Below are 25,753 nucleotides of genomic sequence, written 5' to 3' on the forward strand. Positions count from 1 at the left end.
GCACGTGATTTGTTTATACTATTTACTGTTTTACAGGTTTTATAAAGTAAATATTTAGATTAGAATATGATGTAAGTTTTAAACTTAAAATGGATTAAGTGTAATATTAGGCATACCATGAAATTGTTTGAACATAAAAGTAAAATAAACCTAGTAAAGCATTTTTTTAAATGGATTCATCCATAACATTTATGTGTTTTTAAATATCTACTAAAAGATAGACTTTTTATTATCATTATTATTATGATTATTAAAATAAATATTTAAAATGTATACGTCAAGGCATAATAAACAAATGATATACATACACAAGATGGATGAAAATACAACAATGATATAAAATGTACACGGGGAGTGAACCTATCCAGTAATTAAATCAATCGTTAATGGTTTTTACAAAAAGTTTAATAAATAAATTTTGTTAGATATTATATAAAGTATTATTAAAAATTAAACTATGAAACGACAAAATAGTAATGATTAATTTCCTTACATTCAACATATTATGTATTGCAACGTTAAGCGGTGATTGATCTATATTTAATTTAATATATAATAGTTCATCAATGAATTTATAAATAAAACTACTACGATTTTGAAGTGTTTATATTAGCTTATTAATTTTAAATAATCAACTATATTAATATTCGTTATATATTAACGAAAAGATTAAAGTGATCATTTCTAAACTGCTATGTACAACAACGCACAATTATTATAATGGAATAAATATGAATATTATATAAGTATTATTTCAATCCTCATCACGAAGTTATCACTTTTATAACGCAATTTGTGATGATTAAAATTAAATTCAATAAGCAATTCTTATAATGTTTTCCGTTGTACTTTTCTTCAAATCATCCAGCCATCTTCACGGACCACGGTTAACTCGTTTCATGTTAACCAAAATAAAGATAAATATGATTATAAACATTTATTTCGTTTCTTTAATTAATTATTGTTGACTAAACGTTAATTATAGAAAAGATATTTTATTTTTACGAAAAATGTTTAAGCCATTATGTGGGTATACCGTATGAATTTCTACAACTTTGACAAAGATATGTGAAAATTAAAATCAAATTATGGTTTTAATAAATAAAACAGGATTAATTTTTCAACTATTTTTATACTTCCAAAATATTTTGTACTGATTAGAAACATACAAATCCAACAAACTTGTCGTACCTACAAATTATAAGTGGGTATAAAGAGAATAGCCACTCCAAACGTCAATGATGACATTGTTATGTTTTATTAAATAATAAGACATATGTTAAAAACAGTAAGGTTTTATAATGAATTTAAAATTGTACACACAGTCGGGCCGTGCAGAGGTTTATCCTGTTATGTTCGACGATTTTATGGTCGTAATCATATTACTGTAGATTAAGTATATATTCGTATAGGTACATATAAAATGCAGATAGAATGCTTTCCTTCACAATTATATTCTTTCATAATTATTATACGAATCGGGTATACACTTGTAGACGTCTAAAATTACATAATCATCTACGTCATTAAATTTTAGGTTAAGAAATTAAAAATCGTCAGTAATTTTTCGAAATTTATATATTTTGCTAAATAAACAAACAACAACATCATATTTTATTTTGACTATATTCAACATACGATTTAATATTGTTATGCCTTATGCCTAAATAAACTTTTAATTTAATCTGCTTCGTGTTTTTTTAGTATATATTCTAGTGAAAACAAGGTTTATATTTATTTGCAAAGTAATACTACACAGACATAGTACAGTAATAGATACACAATGTAATATGCAAATATTGATCCATTGAAATCGCGTGCACTATACGTACGAGCATTGCTGATTTAAATATTACGGCATAAGAAAATTCACAGGCCCTATTAAACATACTGACTATTTATTTAGTTTTACTTAATAAAAATATTTCTGACCTTATTTAAGTCAATGCAATTGATTATGTGGGTGGAGTGGCTCAGATGTCAGCAATGCTGACGATGGTACATTATTGTGCTACCTTAGTAATAACGAACGCGTTGAATCGGTAGTGGATATTATATTACGATTTGGAAACTCTAGATATCTTACCTCGGGATTATTCTGATGAAGTTCCGAACGATGAGTTTATTTTCGCAGCGAACGATGCAGACTAAGTACGGTGCAGTAGTATATAATACTACTAGACCGTACTAACTTGGCTATTAATTTATTATTATATTTTATATATTTATTGAATTTATATATAATTTATTGATGTTCCACAGTTAATAAAATATCTTATAACTAATGTTAGTCAATAACATAGCACAATCACAACCCGAACGGCTTGATTACATAAATATAAAATATAAATATATGCCGTACCACACAGGTGACGAAACTGAATAGTTATAATAAAAACAAATGACAAACAAAAACATTTATGTACGACCTGATAACAACTGATGGCACTGATGGCAAGCGTTGGTGATGACGGTGGCTGTTGTTTCCGTTATCCCGGCACATCGCTGGAACACCGAGCAGGACCGACCAGACCGCGACAATCCACCGAACGTCGGTTGTCCAACACGGGTCAACGACCGCGTATACGTACGGGAGTTTTATACAGCAAAAACCTTGTATCGCGGAAACAAGATTAAAACAGTTGAATGCGATTGATTGGATTCCGAAGTTAAACTGTATAATAGAACGAAAACAACAATCGATCGTGTTCGCGCTTCGTTGGACAAACGAAAAGCGTTTGGTCGCGAACGGCTTTGGTCGCACTGCGAGAATTCGGACGGGCGATGGCACGAAGCGAAAAAGGCTTTTTGTTTGACGCAAAAGTCCGAAAACAATAGATCGTAGACACGGGACTTGTGCGGCACGACGATGAGCGCGAGGCTCGGATGCCCGTAAATCAAAGGCGGAATACGGTGATGACGCAACGGTTTTACGACGACGAACCAAGAAAAAGGGACTGCTACGCTAGACGAACGGTAAAAGATAAGAGACGGGGCGGCGGAGGCGGTGGGCATCAGCGGTCATCGGCTAGCCCCCTCCCACGGTCCCTCCGGAAGGACAAAGTTTACATGGAGTGTAGTCTGCTGTACATCAACAGGGTTGCAAACGTTACGACGTAGGACTTGTCACCGCACCAAATAAAATATTAAAAGTGTATCCAAGATCCAACAGTTATTAATAATAATACCTAAGTATGTTTATTTAAAATATATATCGTATAGATTTTCGTAACCCAATGCATTCGGGGTTAGTCACTTTTATTTAAAATAGGAAATAATATGTTAAATATATATATTTTTATTCAAACCTTTTCATTTGACTTCTAATATCCCCAGACATCATGTATTTCACTGCATTTATTTAACTTGTACATAAATGATATATAAATTTGCCAATTCGCGAGGTATGTCATTATATTATTAAAATCTCCAATAATATTACTAAAAAATAGATAAGTATTAACAAGTTAGGGTCACACATTTTCGTTTCGATCTATAATATTATTTTTATCATACAAATGATATATATATATATTTGTTTATTTCGAATGGACCAGTTTGAGTGAATTTTGTACCGTCTTTACTAGTCAGCTGGCAGAATACATCTTTAACATCAATGTTGACGACACAGACTCTAGCTTTACAGGGGTGTGTATATTATATTGTATAGTTATACAAATTGTTCACTATTTTATGATGTTATACTTTTTATTATATTTTAAATTTGATTAGACAAGATATTGTATGATACGCCTATCGCTAATTACAATATTATAGTATAAAATTACCTCCTATGCAACATGAAAAAATGAAAATAATTTATTTACACACGCGATTAAAGGTATAGTTAGTACATTGTGATATATCACAGATATAATCTAGTTAATTTAAAATGATGTGTAAATTAATCGAGACTGTCAAACTATATGTTCCCAGGGAAAACTGTGACTACTAATAAATTATATGTAAAGAAAATTAATAATGATAAAAAAATAATCATAGACATAATTGTATTAATATGTCATATTAAGTATTACAAAAACCGAAAACCGCCCAACTATGAAAAGCTATATTTCGCTAACGAACTAATGAAAAACAATATCTTTTATATTGATTGAAGTTGAATACAATGTATTTATAAACCTTTGGTATTATAAAGGCTTAATACCAATTTAGTTCAATGTCATATGAAAGTGCCATTGTACACTTACATTTCGGGGAGAGAGATTCTTAATCCATATGAAAATTTTGCAAATTACTGCCCATCCATCCTATTCTACTGCTGCTATACTCTTAAAAACCTATATCTAATTGGCGGTTGCATATTTTTCTTGTAGACTATATTATAAGTCGTTAATTTTTAATAATAGATTTAATAACTCAAAAATAAAATGATAAAACAGTAATTCATTGTGTAAATATGATTTTCAATTGATTCGTATTTTAATAACAAATCAAAGTATATAATATAATTACAGTAATATCCCTCGTTTTCCGCGTTTTCTTTATCCGCGGTTGGGTCCACGAAAACATATTATTGCGTATGACCTAACCTTGCGATTGCGATAACGTTCAGCGTTATTAAATAGGTATAACACATACATATTATACGTACTTACTACTTACTACTCACTTTCACACAAGGATGAAAAAATTATAATATCGCTGAATGTCTTGTCAACATCAAAGAATCACTTGACGAAATTTAACCCACCACTATAAATGCTTTAATTGTATGAATTAAACAATTATTAATAATTGATTTTTAAAATTAAAAAAAAATAAACCTAACCACCCTTTTTACGTTGATTTATGGTCTGGTTATCCGCGGTTTTCTTATCCACGCAAGTTTGCTGGAACGTAAACTCCGCGGATAACGAAAAATTACTGTAATAAAAATAAAAAAAATAAATCAATTATCATCAAACCTATTTAGGTTACCTAAAAGGCTAACAACATTATATTTTGATTATAAAAAACGGTGTAAATGTAGAATACAAATAATTATCTTCAGAAAAAAATTTGCCATATGAGGTAACAGTAGATATAATGCATTTTGATAAAAAAAAAACAGGCTAAAAAATGGTGTAAACAATTTTGATTAGTAGCAAAGTTAAACGAATGAGATAAAAAAAAAACGAAAAAAATCTTGCCATATGGGCTAACGTGAGTAGGTAAAATACGTTTTTATAAATAAAACAATGTATATAAATGAAAAACAAACGATATTTTGAACAACAATCATAAGAAGAAAACAATGCTAGTAAAAAGGAAAGCAAAAAAACAAATATATCAGTGGAAACACACGAAACTAGGCGAAGGGGGAAGATACGAGATGGCGATTTGGTGCGAAAAAGCAATGCCTCCGCAACGTTTTCCAAACAGCCCACGAACAGACGAGTGTCACGAAATCGTTTCGCTCGGCCGCACGATACGACCACCACTAGACGGCAAGCCGAGGCACGACAGCTTCGGCAGTGGGAACGACAGAGACTAAAACGGTACGTTGCGATTGAAGACGATTTGGCCTGCGTAATCGGCAGTAACCAGTTGCACGCGACCCGGCAAAATCCCGTTCGCCTCGCGATGACAAAAAAAAATTATATGCTCTCCCCCTCGCCACTGACGTGTCCCTCAGTCGGCCACGTCTGTCATCCAAGCAGCCTGAGTAACGTGCCACGGGCCCGGTGAAACGCACAGTTTCCACGGTTCAAGCACCGCTAACGTCCGTGTTCCTGGCCTAAAACAATATGTCGTCACTCACCTCGTGCCAAAATCACTCTGCCACCTCCGTCGTAGTGATCGACCACATCGACGACTGAACTCGCGACACCCGACTATCCACGAGTGGTCGGAAAACGAGGTCAGGTAACATACCACCGCGTACCATCCATGCTCCGTCTCGTATTCCCTCCTTAACTAATTTCGTCGCCGTCTCAACGCACGCACCTCCGACGGTCCCTTGTTCAGGTATCCAAGTTTTTAGAGACATTGAGTGTACACTTCCACCTTAAAAATAGGTAAAATTAGATTTTTAGGTGAAAAACGTCAATAAATGAACAAGGGCCGTGGGGGGCCGTAATATAAAAAAAAAATATCCACTATTTGGTGTTTTTTTGCGCGTGAACCGTTTTAGGGACCTGTCTGACAATGCGTATAAAGTTTTAGAGTCGAAAAATAAATCCTTCACCACGAAAACTTGCAAAGCATTATTTTTCAAAAAAGTGGTTTTTACCGTACTTAGGTGGTTTAAATTTGGATTTTCGGAAATTTTCTGATATGGGAGGAAGGTCCGACGGTCTGTTGTACAGGTTTCAAGTTTTTAGAGTCATCGCGTGTTCGCTTCCGTCTGAAAAATACGTAAATTTAGATTTTTTGGTGAAAAACGTCAATAAATGAACAGAAATCGTGGGGGGCAGTAATATAAAAAAAAAATATCGACTATTTGGCGTTTTTTTTCCCGTAAACTGTTTTAGGGACCTGTCTGACAATGCGTATAAAGTATTAGAGTCGAAAAATAAATCCTTCACCACGAAAACTTGCAAAGCATTATTTTTCAAAAAAGTGGTTTTTACCGTACTTAGGTGGTTTAAATTTGGATTTTCGGGAATTTTCTGATATAGGAGGAAGGTCCGACGGTCTGTTGTACAGGTTTCAAGTTTATAGAGTCATCGCGTGTACGCTTCCGTCTGAAAAATACGTAAATTTAGATTTTTTGGTGAAAAACGTCAATAAATGAACAGAAATCGTGGGGGGCCGTAATTTAAAAAAAAAAACATCGACAATTTGGTGTTTTTTTGCGCGTAAACCGTTTTAGGGACCCGTCTGACAATGCGTGTAAAGTTTTAGAGTCGAAAAATAAATCCTTCACCACGAAAACTCACAAAACATTATTTTTCAAAAAAGTGGTTTTTACCGTACTTAGGTGGTTTAAATTTGGATTTTCGGAAATTTTCTGATATGGGAGGAAGGTCCGACGGTCCGTTGTACAGGTGTCAAGTTTTTAGAGTCATCGCGTGTTCGCTTCCGTCTGAAAAATACGTAAATTTAGATTTTTTGGTGAAAAACGTCAATAAATGAACAGAAATAGTGGGGGGCCGTAATATAAAAAAAAATATCGACTATTTCGTGTTTTTTTGCGCGTGAACCGTTTTAGGGACCTGTCTGACAATGCGTATAAAGTTTTAGAGTCGAAAAATAAATCCTTCTCCACGAAAACTTGCAAAGCATTATTTTTCAAAAAAGTGGTTTTTACCGTACTTAGGTGGTTTAAATTTGGATTTTCGGAAATTTTCTGATATGGGAGGAAGGTCCGACGGTCCGTTGTACAGTTGTCAAGTTTTTAGAGTCATCGCGTGTTCGCTTCCGTCTGAAAAATACGTAAATTTAGATGTTTTGGTGAAAAACGTCAATAAATGAACAGAAATCGTGGGGGGCCGTAATATAAAAAAAAAATATCGACTATTTGGCGTTTTTTTGCGCGTAAACCGTTTTAGGGACCCGTCTGACAATGCGTGTAAAGTTTTAGAGTCGAAAAATAAATCCTTCACCACGAAAACTCACAAAACATTATTTTTCAAAAAAGTGGTTTTTACCGTACTTAGGTGGTTTAAATTTGGATTTTCGGAAATTTTCTGATATGGGAGGAAGGTCCGACGGTCCGTTGTACAGGTGTCAAGTTTTTAGAGTCATCGCGTGTTCGCTTCCGTCTGAAAAATACGTAAATTTAGATTATTTGGTGAAAAACGTCAATAAATGAACAGAAATCGTGGGGGCCGTAATATAAAAAAAAAATATCGACTATTTGACGTTTTTTTGTGCGTAAACTGTTTTAGGGACCTGTCTGACAATGCGTATAAAGTTTTAGAGTCGAAAAATAAATCCTTCACCACGAAAACTTGCAAAGCAATATTTTTCAAAAAAGTGGTTTTTACCGTACTTAGGTGGTTTAAATTTGGATTTTCGGAAATTTTCTGATATGGGAGGAAGGTCCGACGGTCTGTTGTACAGGTTTCAAGTTTTTAGAGTCATCGCGTGTTCGCTTCCGTCTGAAAAATACGTAAATTTAGATTTTTTGGTGAAAAACGTCAATAAATGAACAGAAATAGTGGGGGGCCGTAATATAAAAAAAAATATCGACTATTTCGTGTTTTTTTGCGCGTGAACCGTTTTAGGGACCTGTCTGACAATGCGTATAAAGTTTTAGAGTCGAAAAATAAATCCTTCACCACGAAAACTTGCAAAGCATTATTTTTCAAAAAAGTGGTTTTTACCGTACGTAGGTGGTTTAAATTTGGATTTTCGGAAATTTTCTGATATGGGAGGAAGGTCCGACGGTCTGTTGTACAGGTTTCAAGTTTTTAGAGTCATCGCGTGTTCGCTTCCGTCTGAAAAATACGTAAATTTAGATTTTTTGGTGAAAAACGTCAATAAATGAACAGAAATAGTGGGGGGGCCGTAATATAAAAAAAAAATATCGACTATTTCGTGTTTTTTTGCGCGTGAACCGTTTTAGGGACCTGTCTGACAATGCGTATAAAGTTTTAGAGTCGAAAAATAAATCCTTCACCACGAAAACTTGCAAAGCATTATTTTTCAAAAAAGTGGTTTTTACCGTACTTAGGTGGTTTAAATTTGGATTTTCGGAAATTTTCTGATATGGGAGGAAGGTCCGACGGTCCGTTGTACAGGTGTCAAGTTTTTAGAGTCATCGCGTGTTCGCTTCCGTCTGAAAAATACGTAAATTTAGATTTTTTGGTGAAAAACGTCAATAAATGAACAGAAATCGTGGGGGGCCGTAATATAAAAAAAAAATAACGACTATTTGGCGTTTTTTTTCCCGTAAACTGTTTTAGGGACCTGTCTGACAATGCGTATAAAGTTTTAGAGTCGAAAAATAAATCCTTCACCACGAAAACTTGCAAAGCATTATTTATCAAAAAAGTGGTTTTTACCGTACTTAGGTGGTTTAAATTTGGATTTTCGGAAATTTTCTGATATGGGAGGAAGGTCCGACGGTCCGTTGTACAGGTGTCAAGTTTTTAGAGTCATCGCGTGTTCGCTTCCGTCTGAAAAATACGTAAATTTAGATTTTTTGGTGAAAAACGTCAATAAATGAACAGAAATCGTGGGGGGGCCGAAATATAAAAAAAATATCGACTATTTCGTGTTTTTTTGCGCGTGAACCGTTTTAGGGACCTGTCTGACAATGCGTATAAAGTTTTAGAGTCGAAAAATAAATCCTTCACCACGAAAACATGCAAAGCATTATTTTTCAAAAAAGTGGTTTTTACCGTACTTAGGTGGTTTAAATTTGGATTTTCGGGAATTTTCTGATATGGGAGGAAGGTCCGACGGTCCGTTGTACAGGTGTCAAGTTTTTAGAGTCATCGCGTGTACGCTTCCGTCTGAAAAATACGTAAATTTAGATTTTTTGGTGAAAAACGTCAATAAATGAACAGAAATCGTGGGGGGGCCGTAATATAAAAAAAAAATATCGACTATTTGGCGTTTTTTTGCGCGTAAACCGTTTTAGGGACCCGTCTGACAATGCGTGTAAAGTTTCAGAGTCGAAAAATAAATCCTTCACCACGAAAACTCACAAAACATTATTTTTCAAAAAAGTGGTTTTTACCGTACTTAGGTGGTTTAAATTTGGATTTTCGGAAATTTTCTGATATGGGAGGAAGGTCCGACGGTCCGTTGTACAGGTGTCAAGTTTTTAGAGTCATCGCGTGTTCGCTTCCGTCTGAAAAATACGTAAATTTAGATTTTTTGGTGAAAAACGTCAATAAATGAACAGAAATAGTGGGGGGGCCGTAATATAAAAAAAAAATATCGACTATTTCGTGTTTTTTTGCGCGTGAACCGTTTTAGGGACCTGTCTGACAATGCGTATAAAGTTTTAGAGTCGAAAAATAAATCCTTCACCACGAAAACATGCAAAGCATTATTTTTCAAAAAAGTGGTTTTTACCGTACTTAGGTGGTTTAAATTTGGATTTTCGGGAATTTTCTGATATAGGAGGAAGGTCCGACGGTCCGTTGTACAGCTGTCAAGTTTTTAGAGTCATCGCGTGTACGCTTCCGTCTGAAAAATACGTAAATTTAGATTTTTTGGTGAAAAACGTCAATAAATGAACAGAAATCGTGGGGGGGCCGTAATATAAAAAAAAATATCGACTATTTGGCGTTTTTTTGCGCGTAAACCGTTTTAGGGACCCGTCTGACAATGCGTGTAAAGTTTCAGAGTCGAAAAATAAATCCTTCACCACGAAAACTCACAAAACATTATTTTTCAAAAAAGTGGTTTTTACCGTACTTAGGTAGTTTAAATTTGGATTTTCGGAAATTTTCTGATATGGGAGGAAGGTCCGACGGTCCGTTGTACAGGTGTCAAGTTTTTAGAGTCATCGCGTGTTCGCTTCCGTCTGAAAAATACGTAAATTTAGATTATTTGGTGAAAAACGTCAATAAATGAACAGAAATCGTGGGGGGCCGTAATATAAAAAAAAAATATCGACTATTTGACGTTTTTTTGTGCGTAAACTGTTTTAGGGACCTGTCTGACAATGCGTATAAAGTTTTAGAGTCGAAAAATAAATCCTTCACCACGAAAACATGCAAAGCATTATTTTTCAAAAAAGTGGTTTTTACCGTACTCAGGTGATTTAAATTTGGATTTTCGGGAATTTTCTGATATAGGAGGAAGGTCCGACGGTCTGTTGTACAGGTTTCAAGTTTTTAGAGTCATCGCGTGTTCGCTTCCGTCTGAAAAATACGTAAATTTAGATTTTTGGTGAAAAACGTCAATAAATGAACAGAAATAGTGGGGGGCCGTAATATAAAAAAAAAATATCGACTATTTCGTGTTTTTTTGCGCGTGAACCGTTTTAGGGACCTGTCTGACAATGCGTATAAAGTTTTAGAGTCGAAAAATAAATCCTTCACCACGAAAACTTGCAAAGCATTATTTTTCAAAAAAGTGATTTTTACCGTACTTAGGTGGTTTAAATTTGGATTTTCGGAAATTTTCTGATATGGGAGGAAGGTCCGACGGTCCGTTGTACAGGTGTCAAGTTTTTAGAGTCATCGCGTGTTCGCTTCCGTCTGAAAAATACGTAAATTTAGATTTTTTGGTGAAAAACGTCAATAAATGAACAGAAATCGTGGGGGGCAGTAATATAAAAAAAAAATATCGACTATTTGGCGTTTTTTTTCCCGTAAACTGTTTTAGGGACCTGTCTGACAATGCGTATAAAGTATTAGAGTCGAAAAATAAATCCTTCACCACGAAAACATGCAAAGCATTATTTTTCAAAAAAGTGGTTTTTACCGTACTTAGGTGGTTTAAATTTGGATTTTCGGGAATTTTCTGATATAGGAGGAAGGTCCGACGGTCCGTTGTACAGGTGTCAAGTTTTTAGAGTCATCGCGTGTACGCTTCCGTCTGAAAAATACGTAAATTTAGATTTTTTGGTGAAAAACGTCAATAAATGAACAGAAATCGTGGGGGGCCGTAATATAAAAAAAAAATATCGACTATTTGGCGTTTTTTTGCGCGTAAACCGTTTTAGGGACCCGTCTGACAATGCGTGTAAAGTTTCAGAGTCGAAAAATAAATCCTTCACCACGAAAACTCACAAAACATTATTTTTCAAAAAAGTGGTTTTTACCGTACTTAGGTGGTTTAAATTTGGATTTTCGGAAATTTTCTGATATGGGAGGAAGGTCCGACGGTCCGTTGTACAGGTGTCAAGTTTTTAGAGTCATCGCGTGTTCGCTTCCGTCTGAAAAATACGTAAATTTAGATTATTTGGTGAAAAACGTCAATAAATGAACAGAAATCGTGGGGGGCCGTAATATAAAAAAAAATATCGACTATTTGACGTTTTTTTGTGCGTAAACTGTTTTAGGGACCTGTCTGACAATGCGTATAAAGTTTTAGAGTCGAAAAATAAATCCTTCACCACGAAAACATGCAAAGCATTATTTTTCAAAAAAGTGGTTTTTACCGTACTCAGGTGATTTAAATTTGGATTTTCGGAATTTTCTGATATAGGAGGAAGGTCCGACGGTCTGTTGTACAGGTTTCAAGTTTTTAGAGTCATCGCGTGTTCGCTTCCGTCTGAAAAATACGTAAATTTAGATTTTTTGGTGAAAAACGTCAATAAATGAACAGAAATAGTGGGGGGCCGTAATATAAAAAAAAAATATCGACTATTTCGTGTTTTTTTGCGCGTGAACCGTTTTAGGGACCTGTCTGACAATGCGTATAAAGTTTTAGAGTCGAAAAATAAATCCTTCACCACGAAAACTTGCAAAGCATTATTTTTCAAAAAAGTGATTTTTACCGTACTTAGGTGGTTTAAATTTGGATTTCGGAAATTTTCTGATATGGGAGGAAGGTCCGACGGTCCGTTGTACAGGTGTCAAGTTTTTAGAGTCATCGCGTGTTCGCTTCCGTCTGAAAAATACGTAAATTTAGATTTTTTGGTGAAAAACGTCAATAAATGAACAGAAATCGTGGGGGGCAGTAATATAAAAAAAAATATCGACTATTTGGCGTTTTTTTTGCCCGTAAACTGTTTTAGGGACCTGTCTGACAATGCGTATAAAGTATTAGAGTCGAAAAATAAATCCTTCACCACGAAAACATTGCAAAGCATTATTTTTCAAAAAAGTGGTTTTTACCGTACTTAGGTGATTTAAATTTGGATTTTCGGAATTTTCTGATATAGGAGGAAGGTCCGACGGTCTGTTGTACAGGTTTCAAGTTTTTAGAGTCATCGCGTGTACGCTTCCGTCTGAAAAATACGTAAATTTAGATTTTTTGGTGAAAAACGTCAATAAATGAACAGAAATCGTGGGGGGCCGTAATATAAAAAAAAAATATCGACTATTTGGCGTTTTTTTGTGCGTGAACTGTTTTAGGGACCTGTCTGACAATGCGTATAATGTATTAGAGTCGAAAAATAAATCCTTCACCACGAAAACTTGCAAAGCATTATTTTTCAAAAAAGTGGTTTTTACCGTACTTAGGTGGTTTAAATTTGGATTTTCGGAAATTTTCTGATATGGGAGGAAGGTCCGACGGTCCGTTGTACAGGTGTCAAGTTTTTAGAGTCATCGCGTGTTCGCTTCCGTCTGAAAAATACGTAAATTTAGATTTTTTGGTGAAAAACGTCAATAAATGAACAGAAATAGTGGGGGGCCGTAATATAAAAAAAAAATATCGACTATTTGCGTGTTTTTTTGCGCGTGAACCGTTTTAGGGACCTGTCTGACAATGCGTATAAAGTTTTAGAGTCGAAAAATAAATCCTTCACCACGAAAACTTGCAAAGCATTATTTTTCAAAAAAGTGGTTTTTACCGTACTTAGGTGGTTTAAATTTGGATTTTCGGAAATTTTCTGATATGGGAGGAAGGTCCGACGGTCCGTTGTACAGGTGTCAAGTTTTTAGAGTCATCGCGTGTTCGCTTCCGTCTGAAAAATACGTAAATTTAGATTTTTTGGTGAAAAACGTCAATAAATGAACAGAAATCGTGGGGGGCAGTAATATAAAAAAAAAATATCGACTATTTGGCGTTTTTTTTTCGCCGTAAACGTTTTAGGGACCTGTCTGACAATGCGTATAAAGTTTTAGAGTCGAAAAATAAATCCTTCACCACGAAAACATGCAAAGCATTATTTTTCAAAAAAGTGGTTTTTACCGTACTTAGGTGGTTTAAATTTGGATTTTCGGAATTTTCTGATATAGGAGGAAGGTCCGACGGTCCGTTGTACAGGTGTCAAGTTTTTAGAGTCATCGCGTGTACGCTTCCGTCTGAAAAATACGTAAATTTAGATTTTTTGGTGAAAAACGTCAATAAATGAACAGAAATCGTGGGGGGCCGTAATATAAAAAAAAAATATCGACTATTTGGCGTTTTTTTGCGCGTAAACCGTTTTAGGGACCCTGTCTGACAATGCGTGTAAAGTTTCAGAGTCGAAAAATAAATCCTTCACCACGAAAACTTACAAACATTATTTTTCAAAAAAGTGGTTTTTACCGTACTTAGGTGGTTTAAATTTGGATTTTCGGAAATTTTCTGATATGGGAGGAAGGTCCGACGGTCCGTTGTACAGGTTTCAAGTTTTTAGAGTCATCGCGTGTTCGCTTCCGTCTGAAAAATACGTAAATTTAGATTTTTTGGTGAAAAACGTCAATAAATGAACAGAAATCGTGGGGGGGCCGTATATAAAAAAAAATATCGACTATTTGCGTTTTTTTTGCGCGTAAACTGTTTTAGGGACCTGTCTGACAATGCGTATAAAGTTTTAGAGTCGAAAAATAAATCCTTCACCACGAAAACATGCAAAGCATTATTTTTCAAAAAATTGGTTTTTACCGTACTTAGGTGGTTTAAATTTGGATTTTCGGGAATTTTCTGATATAGGAGGAAGGTCCGACGGTCTGTTGTACAGGTTTCAAGTTTTTAGAGTCATCGCGTGTACGCTTCCGTCTGAAAAATACGTAAATTTAGATTTTTTGGTGAAAAACGTCAATAAATGAACAGAAATCGTGGGGGGCCGTAATATAAAAAAAAAATATCGACTATTTGGCGTTTTTTTGCGCGTAAACTGTTTTAGGGACCTGTCTGACAATGCGTATAAAGTTTTAGAGTCGAAAAATAAATCCTTCACCACGAAAACTTGCAAAGCATTATTTTTCAAAAAAGTGGTTTTTACCGTACTTAGGTGGTTTAAATTTGGATTTTCGGAAATTTTCTGATATGGGAGGAAGGTCCGACGGTCCGTTGTACAGGTTTCAAGTTTTTAGAGTCATCGCGTGTTCGCTTCCGTCTGAAAAATACGTAAATTTAGATTTTTTGGTGAAAAACGTCAATAAATGAACAGAAATCGTGGGGGGCCGTAATATAAAAAAAAATATCGACTATTTGGTGTTTTTTTGCGCGTAAACCGTTTTAGGGACCTGTCTGACAATGCGTATAAAGTTTTAGAGTCGAAAAATAAATCCTTCACCACGAAAACTTGCAAAGCATTATTTTTCAAAAAAGTGGTTTTTACCGTACTTAGGTGGTTTAAATTTGGATTTTCGGAAATTTTCTGATATGGGAGGAAGGTCCGACGGTCCGTTGTACAGGTTTCAAGTTTTTAGAGTCATCGCGTGTTCGCTTCCGTCTGAAAAATACGTAAATTTAGATTTTTTGGTGAAAAACGTCAATAAATGAACAGAAATCGTGGGGGGCCGTAATATAAAAAAAAAATATCGACTATTTGGTGTTTTTTTGCGCCGTAAACCGTTTTAGGGACCTGTCTGACAATGCGTATAAAGTTTTAGAGTCGAAAAATAAATCCTTCACCACGAAAACTTGCAAAGCATTATTTTTCAAAAAAGTGGTTTTTACCGTACTTAGGTGGTTTAAATTTGGATTTTCGGAAATTTTCTGATATAGGAGGAAGGTCCGACGGTCCGTTGTACAGGTTTCAAGTTTTTAGAGTCATCGCGTGTACGCTTCCGTCTGAAAAATACGTAAATTTAGATTTTTTGGTGAAAAACGTCAATAAATGAACAGAAATCGTGGGGGGGCCGTAATATAAAAAAAAATATCGACTATTTGGCGTTTTTTTTGCGCGTAAACCGTTTTAGGGACCTGTCTGACAATGCGTATAAAGTTTTAGAGTCGAAAAATAAATCCTTCACCACGAAAACTTGCAAAGCATTATTTTTCAAAAAAGTGGTTTTTACCGTACTTAGGTGGTTTAAATTTGGATTTTCGGAAATTTTCTGATATGGGAGGAAGGTCCGACGGTCCGTTGTACAGGTGTCAAGTTTTTAGAGTCATCGCGTGTTCGCTTCCGTCTGAAAAATACGTAAATTTAGATTTTTTGGTGAAAAACGTCAATAAATGAACAGAAATCGTGGGGGGCCGTAATATAAAAAAAAATATCGACTATTTGGCGTTTTTTTGTGCGTAAACTGTTTTAGGGACCTGTCTGACAATGCGTATAAAGTTTTAGAGTCGAAAATAAATCCTTCACCACGAAAACTTGCAAAGCATTATTTTTCAAAAAAGTGGTTTTTACCGTACTTAGGTGGTTTAAATTTGGATTTTCGGAAATTTTCTGATATGGGAGGAAGGTCCGACGGTCCGTTGTACAGGTTTCAAGTTTTTAGAGTCATCGCGTGTACGCTTCCGTCTGAAAAATACGTAAATTTAGATTTTTTGGTGAAAAACGTCAATAAATGAACAGAAATCGTGGGGGGCCGTAATATAAAAAAAAAATATCGACTATTTGGTGTTTTTTTGCGCGTAAACCGTTTTAGGGACCTGTCTGACAATGCGTATAAAGTTTTAGAGTCGAAAAATAAATCCTTCACCACGAAAACTTGCAAAGCATTATTTTTCAAAAAAGTGGTTTTTACCGTACTTAGGTGGTTTAAATTTGGATTTTCGGAAATTTTCTGATATGGGAGGAAGGTCCGACGGTCCGTTGTACAGGTTTCAAGTTTTTAGAGTCATCGCGTGTTCGCTTCCGTCTGAAAAATACGTAAATTTAGATTTTTTGGTGAAAAACGTCAATAAATGAACAGAAATCGTGGGGGGCCGTATATAAAAAAAAAATATCGACTATTTGGTGTTTTTTTTGCGCCGTAAACCGTTTTAGGGACCTGTCTGACAATGCGTATAAAGTTTTAGAGTCGAAAAATAAATCCTTCACCACGAAAACTTGCAAAGCATTATTTTTCAAAAAAGTGGTTTTTACCGTACTTAGGTGGTTTAAATTTGGATTTTCGGCAATTTTCTGATATAGGAGGAAGGTCCGACGGTCTGTTGTACAGGTTTCAAGTTTTTAGAGTCATCGCGTGTTCGCTTCCGTCTGAAAAATACGTAAATTTAGATTTTTTGGTGAAAAACGTCAATAAATGAACAGAAATCGTGGGGGGCCGTAATATAAAAAAAAATATCGACTATTTGGCGTTTTTTTTGCGCCGTAAACTGTTTTAGGGACCTGTCTGACAATGCGTATAAAGTTTTAGAGTCGAAAAATAAATCCTTCACCACGAAAACTTGCAAAGCATTATTTTTCAAAAAAGTGGTTTTTACCGTACTTAGGTGGTTTAAATTTGGATTTTCGGAAATTTTCTGATATGGAGGAAGGTCCGACGGTCTGTTGTACAGGTTTCAAGTTTTTAGAGTCATCGCGTGTACGCTTCCGTCTGAAAAATACGTAAATTTAGATTTTTTGGTGAAAAACGTCAATAAATGAACAGAAATCGTGGGGGGCCGTAATATAAAAAAAAATATCGACTATTTGGTGTTTTTTTGCGCCGTAAACCGTTTTAGGGACCTGTCTGACAATGCGTATAAAGTTTTAGAGTCGAAAAATAAATCCTTCACCACGAAAACTTGCAAAGCATTATTTTTCAAAAAAGTGGTTTTTACCGTACTTAGGTGGTTTAAATTTGGATTTTCGGAAATTTTCTGATATGGGAGGAAGGTCCGACGGTCTGTTGTACAGGTTTCAAGTTTTTAGAGTCATCGCGTGTACGCTTCCGTCTGAAAAATACGTAAATTTAGATTTTTTGGTGAAAAACGTCAATAAATGAACAGAAATCGTGGGGGGCCGTATATAAAAAAAAAATATCGACTATTTGGTGTTTTTTTGCGCGTAAACCGTTTTAGGGACCTGTCTGACAATGCGTATAAAGTTTTAGAGTCGAAAAATAAATCCTTCACCACGAAAACTTGCAAAGCATTATTTTTCAAAAAAGTGGTTTTTACCGTACTTAGGTGGTTTAAATTTGGATTTTCGGAAATTTTCTGATATGGGAGGAAGGTCCGACGGTCTGTTGTACAGGTTTCAAGTTTTTAGAGTCATCGCGTGTACGCTTCCGTCTGAAAAATACGTAAATTTAGATTTTTTGGTGAAAAACGTCAATAAATGAACAGAAATCGTGGGGGGCCGTAATATAAAAAAAAAATATCGACTATTTGGTGTTTTTTTGCGCCGTAAACCGTTTTAGGGACCTGTCTGACAATGCGTATAAAGTTTTAGAGTCGAAAAATAAATCCTTCACCACGAAAACTTGCAAAGCATTATTTTTCAAAAAAGTGGTTTTTACCGTACTTAGGTGGTTTAAATTTGGATTTTCGGAAATTTTCTGATATGGGAGGAAGGTCCGACGGTCCGTTGTACAGGTTTCAAGTTTTTAGAGTCATCGCGTGTACGCTTCCGTCTGAAAAATACGTAAATTTAGATTTTTTGGTGAAAAACGTCAATAAATGAACAGAAATCGTGGGGGGCCGTATATAAAAAAAAATATCGACTATTTGGTGTTTTTTTGCGCCGTAAACCGTTTTAGGGACCTGTCTGACAATGCGTATAAAGTTTTAGAGTCGAAAAATAAATCCTTCACCACGAAAACTTGCAAAGCATTATTTTTCAAAAAGTGGTTTTTACCGTACTTAGGTGGTTTAAATTTGGATTTTCGGAAATTTTCTGATATGGGAGGAAGGTCCGACGGTCTGTTGTACAGGTTTCAAGTTTTTAGAGTCATCGCGTGTACGCTTCCGTCTGAAAAATACGTAAATTTAGATTTTTTGGTGAAAAACGTCAATAAATGAACAGAAATCGTGGGGGGCCGTAATATAAAAAAAAAATATCGACTATTTGGTGTTTTTTTGCGCCGTAAACCGTTTTAGGGACCTGTCTGACAATGCGTATAAAGTTTTAGAGTCGAAAAATAAATCCTTCACCACGAAAACTTGCAAAGCATTATTTTTCAAAAAAGTGGTTTTTACCGTACTTAGGTGGTTTAAATTTGGATTTTCGGAAATTTTCTGATATGGGAGGAAGGTCCGACGGTCTGTTGTACAGGTTTCAAGTTTTTAGAGTCATCGCGTGTACGCTTCCGTCTGAAAAATACGTAAATTTAGATTTTTTGGTGAAAAACGTCAATAAATGAACAGAAATCGTGGGGGGCCGTAATATAAAAAAAAAATATCGACTATTTGGTGTTTTTTTGCGCGTAAACCGTTTTAGGGACCTGTCTGACAATGCGTATAAAGTTTTAGAGTCGAAAAATAAATCCTTCACCACGAAAACTTGCAAAGCATTATTTTTCAAAAAAGTGGTTTTTACCGTACTTAGGTGGTTTAAATTTGGATTTTCGGAAATTTTCTGATATGGGAGGAAGGTCCGACGGTCTGTTGTACAGGTTTCAAGTTTTTAGAGTCATCGCGTGTACGCTTCCGTCTGAAAAATACGTAAATTTAGATTTTTTGGTGAAAAACGTCAATAAATGAACAGAAATCGTGGGGGGCCGTTATATAAAAAAAAAATATCGACTATTTGGTGTTTTTTTGCGCCGTAAACCGTTTTAGGGACCTGTCTGACAATGCGTATAAAGTTTTAGAGTCGAAAAATAAATCCTTCACCACGAAAACTTGCAAAGCATTATTTTTCAAAAAAGTGGTTTTTACCGTACTTAGGTGGTTTAAATTTGGATTTTCGGAAATTTTCTGATATGGGAGGAAGGTCCGACGGTCCGTTGTACAGGTTTCAAGTTTTTAGAGTCATCGCGTGTACGCTTCCGTCTGAAAAATACGTAAATTTAGATTTTTGGTGAAAAACGTCAATAAATGAACAGAAATCGTGGGGGGCCGTATATAAAAAAAAAATATCGACTATTTGGTGTTTTTTTGCGCCGTAAACCGTTTTAGGGACCTGTCTGACAATGCGTATAAAGTTTTAGAGTCGAAAAATAAATCCTTCACCACGAAAACTTGCAAAGCATTATTTTTCAAAAAAGTGGTTTTTACCGTACTTAGGTGGTTTAAATTTGGATTTTCGGAAATTTTCTGATATAGGAGGAAGGTCCGACGGTCGTTGTACAGGTTTCAAGTTTTTAGAGTCATCGCGTGTACGCTTCCGTCTGAAAAATACGTAAATTTAGATTTTTTGGTGAAAAACGTCAATAAATGAACAGAAATCGTGGGGGGCCGTATATAAAAAAAAAATATCGACTATTTGGTGTTTTTTTTGCGCGTAAACCGTTTTAGGGACCTGTCTGACAATGCGTATAAAGTTTTAGAGTCGAAAAATAAATCCTTCACCACGAAAACTTGCAAAGCATTATTTTTCAAAAAAGTGGTTTTTACCGTACTTAGGTGGTTTAAATTTGGATTTTCGGAATTTTCTGATATGGAGGAAGGTCCGACGGTCTGTTGTACAGGTTTCAAGTTTTTAGAGTCATCGCGTGTACGCTTCCGTCTGAAAAATACGTAAATTTAGATTTTTTGGTGAAAAACGTCAATAAATGAACAGAAATCGTGGGGGGCCGTATATAAAAAAAAAATATCGACTATTTGGTGTTTTTTTTGCGCCGTAAACCGTTTTAGGGACCTGTCTGACAATGCGTATAAAGTTTTAGAGTCGAAAAATAAATCCTTCACCACGAAAACTTGCAAAGCATTATTTTTCAAAAAAGTGGTTTTTACCGTACTTAGGTGGTTTAAATTTGGATTTTCGGAAATTTTCTGATATGGAGGAAGGTCCGACGGTCCGTTGTACAGGTTTCAAGTTTTTAGAGTCATCGCGTGTACGCTTCCGTCTGAAAAATACGTAAATTTAGATTTTTTGGTGAAAAACGTCAATAAATGAACAGAAATCGTGGGGGGCCGTAATATAAAAAAAAAATATCGACTATTTGGTGTTTTTTTGCGCGTAAACCGTTTTAGGGACCTGTCTGACAATGCGTATAAAGTTTTAGAGTCGAAAAATAAATCCTTCACCACGAAAACTTGCAAAGCATTATTTTTCAAAAAAGTGGTTTTTACCGTACTTAGGTGGTTTAAATTTGGATTTTCGGAAATTTTCTGATATGGGAGGAAGGTCCGACGGTCGGTTGTACAGGTTTCAAGTTTTTAGAGTCATCGCGTGTACGCTTCCGTCTGAAAAATACGTAAATTTAGATTTTTTGGTGAAAAACGTCAATAAATGAACAGAAATCGTGGGGGGCCGTAATATAAAAAAAAAATATCGACTATTTGGTGTTTTTTTTGCGCCGTAAACCGTTTTAGGGACCTGTCTGACAATGCGTATAAAGTTTTAGAGTCGAAAAATAAATCCTTCACCACGAAAACTTGCAAAGCATTATTTTTCAAAAAAGTGGTTTTTACCGTACTTAGGTGGTTTAAATTTGGATTTTCGGAAATTTTCTGATATGGGAGGAAGGTCCGACGGTCCGTTGTACAGGTTTCAAGTTTTTAGAGTCATCGCGTGTACGCTTCCGTCTGAAAAATACGTAAATTTAGATTTTTTGGTGAAAAACGTCAATAAATGAACAGAAATCGTGGGGGGCCGTAATATAAAAAAAAATATCGACTATTTGGTGTTTTTTTGCGCCGTAAACCGTTTTAGGGACCTGTCTGACAATGCGTATAAAGTTTTAGAGTCGAAAAATAAATCCTTCACCACGAAAACTTGCAAAGCATTATTTTTCAAAAAAGTGGTTTTTACCGTACTTAGGTGGTTTAAATTTGGATTTTCGGAAATTTTCTGATATAGGAGGAAGGTCCGACGGTCTGTTGTACAGGTTTCAAGTTTTTAGAGTCATCGCGTGTACGCTTCCGTCTGAAAAATACGTAAATTTAGATTTTTTGGTGAAAAACGTCAATAAATGAACAGAAATCGTGGGGGGCCGTAATATAAAAAAAAAATATCGACTATTTGGCGTTTTTTTGCGCCTAAACCGTTTTAGGGACCTGTCTGACAATGCGTATAAAGTTTTAGAGTCGAAAAATAAATCCTTCACCACGAAAACTTGCAAAGCATTATTTTTCAAAAAAGTGGTTTTTACCGTACTTAGGTGGTTTAAATTTGGATTTTCGGAAATTTTCTGATATGGGAGGAAGGTCCGACGGTCTGTTGTACAGGTTTCAAGTTTTTAGAGTCATCGCGTGTACGCTTCCGTCTGAAAAATACGTAAATTTAGATTTTTTGGTGAAAAACGTCAATAAATGAACAGAAATCGTGGGGGGCCGTAATATAAAAAAAAATATCGACTATTTGGTGTTTTTTTGCGCCTAAACCGTTTTAGGGACCTGTCTGACAATGCGTATAAAGTTTTAGAGTCGAAAATAAATCCTTCACCACGAAAACTTGCAAAGCATTATTTTCAAAAAAGTGGTTTTTACCGTACTTAGGTGGTTTAAATTTGGATTTTCGGAAATTTTCTGATATGGGAGGAAGGTCCGACGGTCTGTTGTACAGGTTTCAAGTTTTTAGAGTCATCGCGTGTACGCTTCCGTCTGAAAAATACGTAAATTTAGATTTTTTGGTGAAAAACGTCAATAAATGAACAGAAATCGTGGGGGGCCGTTATATAAAAAAAAAATATCGACTATTTGGTGTTTTTTTGCGCCTAAACCGTTTTAGGGACCTGTCTGACAATGCGTATAAAGTTTTAGAGTCGAAAAATAAATCCTTCACCACGAAAACTTGCAAAGCATTATTTTTCAAAAAGTGGTTTTTACCGTACTTAGGTGGTTTAAATTTGGATTTTCGGAAATTTTCTGATATGGGAGGAAGGTCCGACGGTCGGTTGTACAGGTTTCAAGTTTTTAGAGTCATCGCGTGTTCGCTTCCGTCTGAAAAATACGTAAATTTAGATTTTTTGGTGAAAAACGTCAATAAATGAACAGAAATCGTGGGGGGGCCGTAATATAAAAAAAAAATATCGACTATTTGGCGTTTTTTTGCGCCGTAAACCGTTTTAGGGACCTGTCTGACAATGCGTATAAAGTTTTAGAGTCGAAAAATAAATCCTTCACCACGAAAACTTGCAAAGCATTATTTTTCAAAAAAGTGGTTTTTACCGTACTTAGGTGGTTTAAATTTGGATTTTCGGAAATTTTCTGATATGGGAGGAAGGTCCGACGGTCCGTTGTACAGGTTTCAAGTTTTTAGAGTCATCGCGTGTTACGCTTCCGTCTGAAAAATACGTAAATTTAGATTTTTTGGTGAAAAACGTCAATAAATGAACAGAAATCGTGGGGGGCCGTAATATAAAAAAAAATATCGACTATTTGGCTGTTTTTTTTGCGCCGTAAAACTGTTTTAGGGACCTGTCTGACAATGCGTATAAGTTTTAGAGTCGAAAAATAAATCCTTCACCACGAAAACTTGCAAAGCATTATTTTTCAAAAAGTGGTTTTTACCGTACTTAGGTGGTTTAAATTTGGATTTTCGGAAATTTTCTGATATGGGAGGAAGGTCCGACGGTCTGTTGTACAGGTTTCAAGTTTTTAGAGTCATCGCGTGTACGCTTCCGTCTGAAAAATACGTAAATTTAGATTTTTTGGTGAAAAACGTCAATAAATGAACAGAAATCGTGGGGGGCCGTAATATAAAAAAAAAATATCGACTATTTGGCGTTTTTTTGCGCGTAAACCGTTTTAGGGACCTGTCTGACAATGCGTATAAAGTTTTAGAGTCGAAAAATAATCCTTCACCACGAAAACTTGCAAAGCATTATTTTTCAAAAAGTGGTTTTTACCGTACTTAGGTGGTTTAAATTTGGATTTTCGGAATTTTCTGATTATGGGAGGAAGGTCCGACGGTCTGTTGTACAGGTTTCAAGTTTTTTAGAGTCATCGCGTGTACGCTTCCGTCTGAAAAATACGTAAATTTAGATTTTTTGGTGAAAAACGTCAATAAATGAACAGAAATCGTGGGGGGCCGTTATATAAAAAAAAAATATCGACTATTTGGTGTTTTTTTGCGCCTAAACCGTTTTAGGGACCTGTCTGACAATGCGTATATAAAGTTTAGAGTCGAAAAATAAATCCTTCACCACGAAAACTTGCAAAGCATTATTTTTCAAAAAAGTGGTTTTTTACCGTACTTAGGTGGTTTAAATTGGATTTCGGAAATTTCTGATATGGGAGGAAGGTCCGACGGTCCCTGTGTACAGGTTTCAAGTTTTCTAGAGTCATCGCGTGTTACGCTTCCGTCTGAAAAATACGTAAATTTAGATTTTTTTGTTGAAAAACGTCAATAAATGAACAGAAATCGTGGGGGGCCGTAATATAAAAAAAAATATCGACTATTTGGGTTTTGTTTTGCGCCTAAAACCGTTTTAGGGACCTGTCTGACCAATGCGTATAAAGTTTTAGAGTCGAAAATAAATCCTCAACACGAAAACTTGCAAAGCATTATTTTTCAAAAAAGTGGTTTTTACCGTACTTAGGTGGTTTTAAATTTGGAATTTTCGGAAATTTTCTGATATGGGAGGAAGGTCCGACGGTCGTGTGTACAGGTTTCAAGTTTTTAGAGTCATCGCGTGTACGCTTCCGTCTGAAAAAATACGTAAATTTAGATTTTTTGGTTGAAAAACGGCAATAAATGAACAGAATAGTGGGGGGGCCGTGCCGTAAAATAAAAAAAAATATCGACTATTTTGGTGTTTTTTGCGCGGGTAAACCGTTTAGGGACCTGTCTGACAATGCGTATAAAGTTTTTAGAGTCGAAAAATAAATCCTTCACCACAAAAAACTTGCAAAAGCATTATTTTTCAAAAAGTGGTTTTACGTACTTAGGTGGTTTAAATTTTGGAATTTTTCGGAAAATTTTCTGATATGGGAGGAAGGTCCGACGAGTCGGTTGTTACAGGTTTCAACGTTTTTAGAGTCATTCGCGTGTACGGCCTTCAGTCTGAAAAATACGTAAATTTAGATTTTTTGGTTGAAAAAACGTTCAATAAATGAACAGAAATCGTGGGGGGCCGAATATAACAAAAAAATATCGGACCGTATTTGGTGTTTTTTGGCGCCTCTAAAACCGTTTTAGGGACCTCCGGTCTGACTAATGCGTTATTTAAAGTTGTAGAGTGAAAATAAATCCTTCACCACCCGAAAACTTTGCCAAAGCACTTATTTTTCAAAAAAGTTGGGTGTACCGTACTTTAGGTGGTTTAAATTCTGGATTTCGGAAATTTTTTGAAATAATGACGAAGGTCCGACGGTCCGGTTGTACAGGTTTTCAAGTTTTTAGAGTCATCGCGTGTACGCTTCCGTCTGAAAAATACGTTAAATTAGATTTTTGGTGAAAAACGTCAATAATATGAAACAGAAATCGTGGGGGGCCGTAATATAAAAAAAAATATAGACATATTTGCGTGTTTTTTTTGCGTCACGGAGTAGCTAAACCTGTTTTAGGGAACTGTCTGACAATGCGTATATATAAGTTTTAGAGTCTGAAAAATAAATCCTTCACCAAGAAAACTTGCAAAGCATATTTTTCACAAAAGTGGTTTTTACTGTACTTTAAGGGTTTTTTAAATTTGGATTTTTCGGAATTTCTGATATGGGGACGAAGGTCTCGACGGTCCCTGTGTACAGGTTCAAGTTTCTTAGAGTCATCGCGTGTACGCTGCCGTCTGAAAAGTACGGTAAATTTAGATTTTTGGTGAAAACGGTCAATAAATGAACAGAAATCGTGGGGGGCCTGTTATGACTATATAAAAAAAAATATCGACTATTTGCGTGTTTTTTTTGCGCGTAGTAAACCGTTTTAGGGAACTGTCTGACAACGTATAAAGTTTTAGAGTCGAAAAATAAATCCTTCACCACGAAAACTTGCAAAGCATTATTTTTCAAAAAAGTGGTTTTTACCGTACTTAGGTGGTTTAAATTTGGATTTTCGGAATTTTCTGATATGGAGGAAGGTCCGACGGTCCCTTGT

Source organism: Rhopalosiphum maidis, chromosome 1, assembly GCF_003676215.2.
Source record: "Rhopalosiphum maidis isolate BTI-1 chromosome 1, ASM367621v3, whole genome shotgun sequence".
Taxonomy (NCBI): Eukaryota; Metazoa; Arthropoda; class Insecta; order Hemiptera; family Aphididae; genus Rhopalosiphum; species Rhopalosiphum maidis.